The sequence below is a fragment of the Mastomys coucha genome, unplaced genomic scaffold (assembly GCF_008632895.1).
Source record: "Mastomys coucha isolate ucsf_1 unplaced genomic scaffold, UCSF_Mcou_1 pScaffold13, whole genome shotgun sequence".
Lineage (NCBI taxonomy): Eukaryota > Metazoa > Chordata > Mammalia > Rodentia > Muridae > Mastomys > Mastomys coucha.
Window position 1 is genome coordinate 5,417,282 of NW_022196895.1, and position 11,903 is coordinate 5,429,184.

The following is an 11,903-nucleotide window of genomic DNA, read 5'->3' on the forward strand; positions in this document are numbered from 1 at the left end:
TCTTCAGAGGCTTCTGCATGAAAAAGTTTTGTCACATGGAGGAAACATCCATTTAAATCTGGAGTTGTGAATGTCGATGATCAGCTTACCTGAATCCATTGACAGATTAAATGACCAATAAGAGGAGACAATCAAATTATAGGACAAATATGACACAAGAGATAGAGAGAGAGAAAAAGAGAGAGAGACAGAGAGAGAGAGAGAGAGACAGAGGCAGAGGCAGAGGCAGAGGCAGAGACAGAGACAGAGAGAGACAGAGACCATTGCATTGATAGCAGGTCATTATGTATGAAAGAAACAAACATCCATATTTCTTCAGAGAAATTCAACATAGAAATAATGAGCTCCAATTCACAAAATAAGTCTGGAAACTGAAAGTGACACTTAACTACAACAAAAATATACCCCAATTGGTAAATGAAAAAGCTATTGTTGTAGAAATTGGCCCAAAATTTTGTAATTTGTGTGGGGAAGGCTATTCAAATATCTTGATTCCTCCTGATGGCTCACCAGTGAAATACATATATCCTTGTCAAATTCATTTCTAAGTCTCTACACTAAGTCTAAATAGATATACATAGGCCATAAGATTTCAGAGGAAAAAATAAAGTGGGTAAAGTGCCTGCCATGGAAGCCAAAGGGCCTGAGTTTGAATCCACAGAACCAACCATAAAAGTTGGGAGCATAATGCAAGGATGTGCAAACCAGTGTTCCTACAGTAAGACAGGATGTAGAGACAGGGGGATTCCCAAGAAGCTCAAGGACCAGTGAGCCTGAGGTACGTATCTGAAAGAGCCCTACTTCAAATCAGGAGGAATCAATGCTTGAGATTGTCCTCTGACCAATATTGTGTGGCACAAATGCACTGACATTCACACACAGACACAGACACACACACAAGAATGGTGGAGGGGAAGCACAAAAACACCAATGGATTGCTCGCATCACATATACAAGTTTCTGGATTCCATAATTTTCAAAAATTAAATTATTAGAAAATATCATGAAGAAATGTTCAGATTGCTTTTCAGTACAATTGATTTTAAAAGCACACAGTGTACTGTATTATAATAGAATTTCAATACAACAGAGAAAGTCTTATTTAGATATTTTAAATATAAAATGCCCTATTTCAAAAATATTATACACAGTAAGAAATGGAAACTTGCTTCAGTATTAACAGGCTTATAGGGATTTGGCATTGTCTGTTAAAATGGCAGGTCTGAGCCTGTGCCTTGTTGACTCAGTTTCTTTTCTTTTTTTTTTTTTTTCTTTTTTTTTCTCCCTGCTCCATAGTTAATCTCTGCAACTCCTTGTAAAGAAAATTCCATAGAGCCCATCACATCCTTGCATCAAGGAGACAAGTGGAAAAACACTAATGTTCTTGTTTTTGTAGGTGGATTCTGAGAAGGTCAGAATTAAACATTTGCCAATAGGTGACAACAAATTCCTTGTGTCTGTAGATTAGTAATGGAGTATTTATAACAAGAAAATTAATTAGAGCTACATGCATGGAAACCTCAGAAGGAAGCCGCTGATTTGTAAAAGTATGGTTTCAAAGCACACAAAGCAATAAGATTCAGCTATGTAAGGCTGAAAGCATGCAGTTCTCTCCGTGGAGAGCTAAACAAACAGAGGAAACATATGGACACTTCATGACATGGACAATAACAAAAATGATCTGCTTTCTGTCTTTATTGGGCAGCATGGAAACTCTGATCTTAAACACTGTCAGTAGTTTAAATAGTATTTGTAAGTTTTTATTTCTCAGATGAGTTGATCAAGAGCTAGAAATTTGTCATATTTCTCTTTTGGGTTTTGTTTTCTTTTCCTTTTTCTTTCTTTTCTTTTTGTTTGTTTGTTTCTGTTTTTTTTTTTCCCAGTCCTGTTCAGTCTTGCCTTGCCGCAGACTTTCTATGTAGTTTGATCTTGCGTCTACCTTGGGAATGCTGTGCCACCACTTAGGGCTTATGTAGTGCTAGGTATCAACCCTAGGTTCTCCTGTTTGCAGGGTAAGCACTCTACCAACCAAACTCCACCCCAAAGCCCTGAAAATCTGTAATAAAGAATTTTTAAAAGAAAATATGTTTACCCGGTTTTTAAAAGATACCCCTTCTAAATGGAAATGATCGAATCTTGCAAAAAAGTCACTGCTCACCTGTGCGAACACATAAGCAACCTTGAGTGGCATCTAGTCATAACTGTATTTGCTGAGTATTAGTTCTTTTTATGTTATACTTTAAATTAAAAAACATAGATACGTAAATTTAAATATATCACTCAGAGTTATGGTCGAAATTGGAACAACCATTAACAGTGGTATTACCAGTCTGTCCCCAGGGAAGGTGTCCCCTGGGGAAGGTGTGCACCTCTGCACGTAATGTCAGACTTTGATAATATTACCTATAGAGGTCCAGAGACATCACATCTCTCAAACAAATTGACCTTGAAATCAAGCTCACTGTATTGGTTAGCTTTTGGTCAACATGACACATCTTGGAAGAGGGAATCTTAACTTTGAAAATGCCTCCACCTAATTGGTCTGTAAGCTAGTCTGCAGGGCATTTTCTTGATTAATGACTGACTAGTAGGGCACAGACTACTGTGGGCAGTGCCACCCCCTTAGAATATGGATTTATAAGAAAACAAATTGTATGAGCCATGAAAGACAGCCCGCCAGTAAGCACTGTGCCTCTGTTCTCTGCTTCAGTTTGTGCCCAGTTTTTCATTCATAATGGACTACAACTATAGCTGAAATCCACCTCATCTCTCCAGTTTGCTTTGATCTTTAGTCTTCATGGTCCTTATCACAACAATACAAAGCAAACTAATACTATACTCCCAGGATGATGATGGTGATGATAATGGTGATGATGATGTTGATAATGATAATGATTATAAATATAAGAGCTACCCATTCCCTTTAAATAAATAAGTTAGTAATACAAAGTTCTCAGTCATGTATAAAGCACACAAAAATGGTAGTTAGGTGTCAGCACAACCATTACATGTGACTCAGGGCACTCCAAGTCCTTTAAATACCATCAATATGCCCATGATATACAGAGAACTGGATCCACTCATAGACTTGAAGAAGTTCACATTGAAATACCCAGTGGTCCAATTTCACCTTCACATGGGTATCTGATAGGCAGGTAAAAATTAGTATAGCCAGAAAGATGCTATACCTAACCGCCCTGAGAAACAATAAACCCAACTTTACAAACAGCAGAGCTAACAAATGACAAGCCAAAGATTCACAATGACTGGAACAAGTCCCTAGCCATCTGTGTGCCTGAGAAAAAATATTCCTTTAGTGCCCTAACTTCCTCATTTGTAAGCCTAGAGATGACTGAATGTGTCCATGTATGTGCATAGCATACATGTGCAAGCCAGAGGTCGACCTGAGACATCCTTGCTCAGTTGCTCTTCATCCTGGCTTTGGAGACAAGGTCTCTCTCTCACTTTTACTCAGAGTTCACAAAATTCAGCTAGGTTGGCTAGTCAAAGAGCTCCAGGGATCTTCCTGTCTCCACCTGCCCTGTGCAGAGATTTCAACTTTCTCATGACTTCTCTGCTAGAACTTATATCCTTGTATGTGCACATCAATCACCTTACTGACAGACATCTCCCCAATCCTGGTGAGGATCCCATGAGCAGATGTTCACATCAGTGCCAACTCTTACAGTAAGCACAGGATGGCTATGTAGTTACCTCGTGCTCACTCCTAACATCCTGCCTTAGGAGCTACTGTTGATTCCTTATTTTATTTCTCCATGCTTCTGCACTAGAAAGGGAGCAGTGTGTACTCAGACTTTGTCCCATGACTCTCAGGTACATCTGCTCATGCAAAGGGCTACATTGGTTATTGATTTGACAACTGCCATATGTTTCTAAAAGTCTACATAGTTCATGAACTAAATTAATCCAATTTAACACTTTTGATTAAATGCTTTAAAACAAAAGAGGGAGTGCAGAGAGGACGACGGGGAGCTGGAGATTCCAGACGCTTGGTTCTGAGGAGTGATTTGCAATGCAATGGAGCGAGGAAGAGATCGCTTACACTTGAGAAGAACTACTGAACAGCACGTACCAGAGGTCGAGGTCCAGGTCAAATGTAGAAGGACAGCCTCACTGAGCAACCAAGAGTGTCACTTGTACCCACGACGTTCTCAGTAACAGCAAATTCCTGTGGTGGATTTCCAGGCAGAACTGAGACAAGCATTCTTAGCTGAGACACCAAGAGGTGGCTAAAGCGGTATTGCAACTTCAAGGTGGTAGAAGTCAAGGAAAACAGGATCCATCTGCTGTTTGGGAAACTTTGGTCAAGCTTACATTGTGTGTTAATAGCCTGCATCAAACCTTTATTTAAAGTCCTCCCTCAAGTATTAAGGGTCTTGAAATTTTAGTGTTGAAAACAGCTATTGTGGAACAGCAATCATGACTGTGGGTAAGAGTAGCAAGATGCTGCAGCACATTGACTATAGAATGAGATGTATCTTGCAAGATGGAAGAATCTTCATTGGCACCTTTAAGGCTTTTGACAAGCATATGAATTTGATCCTCTGTGATTGTGATGAGTTCAGGAAGATCAAGCCAAAGAATGCAAAACAGCCAGATCATGAAGAAAAATGGGTTTGGGGTCTGGTCTTCCTATGTGGGGAGAACTTGGTTTCCATGACTGTGGAGGGTCCACCTCCTAAAGATACTGGCATTGCTCGTGTGCCTCTTGCTGGTGCTGCAGGTGGCCCTGGGGTTGGAAGAGCAGCTGGGAGAGGAGTACCAGCAGGTGTACCTATTCCCCAAGCTCCTGCTGGATTAGCAGGACCTGTCCAAGGAGTTGGAGGCCCATTTCAGCAAGTCATGACCCCACAGGGAAGAGGCACTGTTGCAGCTGCTGCTGTTGCTGCTGCTGCTGTTGCTGCTACTGCTAGCATTGCAGGAGCCCCAACCCAGTACCCGCCAGGATAGGGAACTCCACCTCCACCTGTAGGCAGAGCAACCCCACCTCCAGGCATTATGGCTCCTCCACCTAGTATGAGACCACCAATGGGCCCACCCATTGGCCTTCCCCCTGCTCGAGGGACACCTATAGGCATGCCCCCTCCAGGAATGAGACCCCCTCCACCAGGAATTAGAGGTCCACTTCCCCCAGGAATGCATCCACCAAGACCCTAAGATACAGTTGATAAATCTCAACCCTTCTCTTACTTCTTGTGACATTGTGTAGCCTGCAAGCTTTTTGACCCCCTCTTCCTGCATTAACTATAGATAATAAATACATAGAGCAATTTTAAAAAAGAGGTTATTTCCAATTTGGTTTAGAGAATATAATCACAATTATTACAGGTTTGAAGCTTACTCAGCACAGACTCCTGCCAGGCTCCTGGTCACAGACATCAATTTCCTTCTGACTCTTCAAAACATCTACAACTGGCTATCACACAGCTTGTTTCTGAGCTGAAAGTCAGTACTGACCAGGATGGCTGATTAATGTGAGCCAAAAGCTAGCCAAGCACAGGGAGAGCAAACAGCCATGCTTCTGGGGCTCAAGAACACCTGTGAATGTTCTCAAATGCACCAGACCTCATTAGCAGACTTTGGTTTTTCCTCTTTCTGAATTAAGAATTCCTATGACCTGGTTAAGCAAATACTCAATGCAAGGATAGCCTATATTTCCTGATGAAACACAGGGGGAAAGAATACGAATCTTGGCTCTATGACTAATGCAAAATCTAATCATTCATCCTGCCCCACAGCCCACACTGGGCTTAGAAAGCCAGGGCCTGTCTGCCAGGTAAAAAGGCTTAATATCCCTCTTGAGAAGAAATTAACTGCTAAACCAGACCAAGGTGAAGCGTAGTTCTGTCTTCTGTCCTCAATGCAGCCATTTTTCTCTTTTAATCTCACTCTTCCGTTCAAGCAGAAGGAAAAGTTGGAACTTTGCCTTGAGCAAATTTTACATCCAAGGTTCACATTCTGGGATCTTGCAGAAGTGAAGTACTTTTGGAAGGGCCCCAACATCAGTAAAGCTGAAGAGAGTGCAAGTCCACATCATCCCTTCCTGCTGTTTGGAGAGGGGGTTGGGGCAGGAGGGTTTTTTTTTTTTTTTTTGTTCATTCATAAAAACCTTGCTGGATTAGTTAACACCCTCCAGACAACTAAGTGACAGCAAGCCAAAACAGACTCAGGCATCCCCAGGCTGGCATGTCTTGTCCCTGAATCCTGTAATACAAAGGAGGACCAGCTGGGCGAAACACTGTGCTAAGAGAAGTACAGTCAGCTGGCTCAAAGAATCAGTCCTCTTCTGCTCTAAGGACTGTGCCTTCATCAAAGTAGAAATCATATTCATTGAACAGGAAGCAAAGAGGAAACAAAATATACTAGACAGTGATTCTTACCCTAACCAATGCTGTGACCCGATAATACAGTTCCTCATGTTGTGGTTACTCCCCAGCCATAAATTTATTTTCATTGCTACTTCATAACTGTATTTTGCTATTGTTATAAATTATAAGGTAAATATCCATATTTTCTAATGGTCTTAGATAACACTGTAAAAAGGTCATTTGATCCTCCCCACACACAAGGGATCTTGACCCACAGGTTGAGAACCACTGTAATAGACAGCACTCTAGAGAAAACCAATTGGAGAGCTAGGGCTACATCTCAGATGGTGGAATGCTTGCCTAGCATATACGAAACCCTGAGATCAAGCTCAACTACATAAATCACATTTGATTGCATACTCCTATAATCCCAGCCCTGAGAGGGATGTAGGTAGGAGGACTGAGAGTGCAATGTTATCTTCAGCAACATTGCTAGTTCTAGAACAGTCTGTGCTACATGAGACTACATCTCAAGAAGCAATGAAATAGGTGTAAAAATAATTGTGTCCTCTTATAACCACCAATTGGTTAATGGGACTGGAGGCTGCCAAAAGTACACAGTAAGGGTAAAGAAGCAAGCTGGAGACCGTGCAGTGCTGAGGATTCGTATCTGACTAAGGTCAAAGACCTATGAAGCAGAAGCTTAAGGGTTCTTTGGAGAGTCATTTGTGTTGGATGATTTTTGCTGGGGCAAACATGTGAAGGTGTGTTTTCCTGAAGAGAACACTGGTGAAAGACAGACTCCTTCAGGAATGTTTCACTGAAGCAGACACAGGAGAAAAGATGTTCTGCTAAAACAAACATGTGAAATGACATGTGATGAAGGATTCTTCCCTAACAACACACATACATTGGTCTGCCTTACATTGCAAAGTTGAGCTCCATTTGTTGAGACTCTGTGAACATGGACTGATTAGATGCACATGCTAAGGCAAGACACGTGGAAGACACGTGATGATTAGAGGGTATAAATAGGACTCCACAGAGTGACTGAGACAGAGCGTGGCTTACTGGTGCAGCTAGCTGTGTAAGGCTTTTATGGGTCTTGCATCTTTGCTGATCTTCTCTTCCCTGAGAGAGGCACAGATGCGAACTTCTCCTTGGGTCCCTCCTGGTCCCTCCTGTTCCCTCCTGTTGACTCAAGCCGAGGCTGAGGCTTGGCTGTCTCTGCTAGGTCATGTCACCCCTGTTGCTAACCTGACTTTATGAAACTAGACTGCTGGGGCATCCATGAACAGTTTACAACCAGATCGAGCTACTCCCGCCTGCTAGCCTGTGAACTGAACTGCAGATTTCCAGACAGCACAGATAGGCGCAGTTCCAAGTATAAGTACGCTTCTCTGAATCCTTTCTTTCTCACTACTTCTGGCGAGTAGTGGGCTACAAGGAAGGTTAAATGTTTTAAAAAATCATTGAAAGCAGGATTTGAAAAAATTAATGTTACAGACCTAAGACCTGGAACTCATTCTGTAGCTCAGATGAGCCTTTATTAGCTCAGGTAAGTCCTCCTCTCTTACGTTCTCAAGTTAGGCTGGGACTATAGACCTGTGTCACCAGGCCCAGCACTCTTAAAAAACCCATTCTTATTATTTTTTTTTATTTTTATTCTTTAGTTATTTCAAATAAAGATTTGGAAGTGTCACACATGCCTGGTTGCTACAGTTACCCTACCTCCAACCAATGAAAAGGTTGTTTTAGACTTACTTTAGGAATTAACTTTATTATTCTATCTTACAACTTATTTTCTGGGTCTTAATGCTTTTCCATATCATGTTTAACACCTTTGAATGCTGTGTAATATAAAATGAAATAAACTAGATATCTAAAAAATAAACAAATCTCATTTTAGTTAAGACTTTTCTGGTTTTCTTCCTATATAATAATCCTGCCAGAAAGTTCTTTCTTGAAGCTGACTTAAGTTTGTTTTACTGGTGCCTAATTTGATTTCTTCTTTATTTATTGATTTTACCATATGTACACTAATTTGTGTGTATGTGTGTGTGTACATGTGCGCATGTAAGTACATGCTGGAAGTGTCAGAGTTCTGCCTGTCTACATGTAAGTACTACTTTTTCGTGGGTGCCAAGGATTCAACTCTGATCCTCCTCCTTGCAAACAAGCATTTCTTCATCTGAGTCTTCTACTCAGGGTACAGTAGAAGATAGGAACTGGCCACTTACTGCTCAAGAGTCAAACACATGACTACAGATTTCCCATTCAATGGCTCTCCACTAGGTAGCGTGAACAGACCCCTTTCATCTTTTAAGCTCAAGGCCACTTTTTTCTGTCCTCTTCTGAGTCCTTATCTGGACATTTTCCTAATTGTTACAGTGTTGCCTTTAGTCCAGCCCCTGCTCTCATTTCAAGCATCACTGGGGAAAAGCTGTCTTGCTGCAGGGTCTGCCAGTAAAGAGAAAGTATTCGGCTCCTGTCATGAGTCTGAAGAGACATTGATACCCTTTTCTCTGCTCTCTGCAGAAGACCTGTGTTTTAGCTAGGATTTCACTACCGTAAAGAGACACCATGGCCAAGGCAACTCTTACAAATTAAAACAGGGCTGGCTTACAGTTTCAGAGGTTCAGTTCATTTTCATCATGACAGGAAGCGTGGCAGTGTGCAGGCAGACAAGGTACTGGAAGAGCCAAGAGTTCAACATCTTGCTTCAAACGCAGCATAAGGAGACTGTCTTCTGTAGGCAGCAGAAAGGAGAGGTTGTAGCACACTGGCCAGATTTGAGCATATATATGTGACCTCAAAGTCCTGCTTCCACAGTGACATACTTCCTCTAACAAGGCTATATATCTCCTCCCATTTGGGCACACTTTCTGATAGTGCCACTTTCCATAGGCACTATTCATACCCATATTTAATTCAAACCCAATTCCCATATTCAAACCATATCACAACCTGCTTCCATGTGACATCAACACTGGGCCTAAGTAAAAATAACTCACGGCTTTCATAGCTGCAATATTTCTGTGTGTGACGCCATGCAAAATACATGGGAGACACCCACAACAGATTGATAGCTGGGGTTTCTAGAAAAGATGAGTGGTATTTGTTGGTTAACTTGTAGGTTTTTCTACCACATGAGAACTTCTTTCCTACCCTTATGCCCTCCGCAACAGCATTTAATGCACAGCCTTGGGAAAGGCTTACAGAAGATGTGTGATAAAACACACATGATGCATTCACAGAATTCCAGAAGCCACAACTCCTGTCTCTCAACAGGCATCTACCTAAATACAAAAAGAAGCTGAAAAATTGCCTCAGTGTGCATCCCACACACACTCATGAATTTCTTGGGAGAAACAGCACCTTGGGTCAGCCTTTATCTGTACACAACTCCAGGTTCACAAATGCTTCCCCAAGTATTCAGATGAACCAGAGATCTGTTGAGTATGCTCTTTGTCTCAGAGAGGGGCATGTGCATGTACTTGTTCATTTATCTCTTTCTCTGGGATAGAGCATGTGCATGCATTTGCATATGTGTCTCTGTCTCTCTCTGGGGGTGGGTCATGCTCATGCATGCACTTCCACCTGTGTAAAAGCCAGAAGTTGAGCTCAGGTGTATTCTTCTATTTCTTTATACCTTATTTTTTGAAAGATGATCTCTCCCTGAACTTGGAGTTTAGGGATTAAGCTAGGTTGGCTGACCAGTGAAGCCCAGGAATCTGGTCACCTCGGCCTTTTGAGTACTGGCACCTGCCACCATTCCAGGTTTTTTACATAAGTGCTAAGATTTGAACTCAGATCCTCATGCTTGTGCAGCAAGTAAGCCATATCTCCAGCCCCTGGTGGTTCAACACTCTATAAGGGCTCACGGTAATTCCTTCGTAGGAGATTTCCCTTTTCCAGAACAATTCTGTGGTTGCTTTTCTTTACCTTGACCTGATTTCCCACCCTTCTGACTCATGCTAGAAAATGTTCAATCCAAGATGCAGGAACTGACACCTGTTAATTCTAGTTTAAAATGCACCTGACATATAAGTCAGGTTCATCTTTAAATTTTGAGGATATTTATATCTTCTTAGAAAGACAACTAGATCCTTAGCCCATTTACAATATTTTAAATAAGACAATGAATGAAGGGAGTTATGAAAAGTAATACAGCTACAACACTGGAAACCCAAGCTTCAGGTCCAAGGCATGATAACAGCTTTTATTGGATTCTATGAGAAGAACTGTCAGTGGAAAAGAAGTTAGTATGGCAGCCAGGTATCACCTCCACCAGAGCTGAGCTGAGACTGCAGTGGTAGTATAGGAAGCCATGTTGGAAAATCAGATAACACTGGATGAGATACACACATCTGAGAAGCTGGTGCGGTGATACTGCTTCCCACAATCAGGAAGGAGACACCCTGTTCACAAAAGACAAAGAGAGTTCACACTTTAAACCATGTTCCAGGACATCTGAACACCTCTCCTCATGCATTCCCATTGCCTCTGGTAGAAGGTCATCAGACCAATGAAGAAAAACAGTTCCACTTTATAAATAGAAAAAAAAACATAGCAAATATATTTTGCCTAGAGGAAAAAATTAATGAGATAAATAAATCCAAGCTTGAAAAAGGTGTAATCTGAAATATGTTCATCACTGTCATTCTGAGTCACTCTTTCTTGAATGGTTCCCTAGTTCCAAACACTGGAGACTAAATTAATATTTGAAAGGATACCTTCTTACTTGAGTTCTATTTTCCAAGGAAGAGGCAGGGTGAATTTTCCCTCCTTCTGCTCCATATGAAAAACATACTGAAAATTACCTTCTGTATGTATTTTATGTGACCTGCAACCACCAAGTCCCCTGCTGTCAGTGCTGGAGTTGGATACCAGAACCTTGGCATGCTAAGCAAACACAAGCACTAAGCTGTAACCTAATTCTCAAGAGTGGTTTCTCTAGGACTTAGTGCTAAAATGCTTACCAAACAATCATGAAGAACTGAGTTTGATCTCCCAAATATACACTTTTAAAAGGAAAAAAAAAGCAGTATTTGTTTAAAACAAAACAAAACAAAAACAAACAAACAAACAAAACAAGAGTAAAAGAAATGAACACTTATAAGGCTGCAGTGGGGAAGTAGCGACAAACAGGCTGATCCCTGAAACCCACTGGTCAGCCAGCCTAGCCAACTTTATAAATTCCAGGTTCCAGTGACTGTGCTTCAGAGATCAAGGTAGAAGGCTCCTGAAAACAGATTCAGTTATCCTCTAGCCAACAGACACATGTGTGTACATGTGTGTGTGGGGGGGGGGGTGCTATGCAAACACTGCAGTCAACCTCACTCACTTGTGAGCTAGTGTCCTGAGCTGCCTCAGAACCCATACAGTCTTAGATGAATAGTGCTATTTGTGAAACAAATGAGATTATGTCCTGAACTGTAGGACCCACAGAGCAAGATGTTTCAATAATCTCTGGAAACATTTTGTACAATAAGAGTATTATTCCACCCCAGTGTAGGGGAATACCAAGGCCAGTAAGCAAGAGAGGGTGGGGTGGTGAGCAGGGGGATGGGG

At 41.5% G+C, this 11,903-nt stretch overlaps 2 pseudogenes across 1 annotated transcript; both read left to right on the forward strand.

Moving 5' to 3' along the window:
- The first annotated feature begins 4,037 nt into the window (after positions 1–4,037).
- On the forward strand, positions 4,038–4,254 carry LOC116087529 (annotated as a pseudogene).
- On the forward strand, positions 4,056–5,293 carry LOC116087528 (annotated as a pseudogene). Its single transcript, XR_004117449.1, has one exon. The product of XR_004117449.1 is annotated as a small nuclear ribonucleoprotein-associated protein N pseudogene (transcript).
- Positions 5,294–11,903: the final 6,610 nt, after the last annotated feature.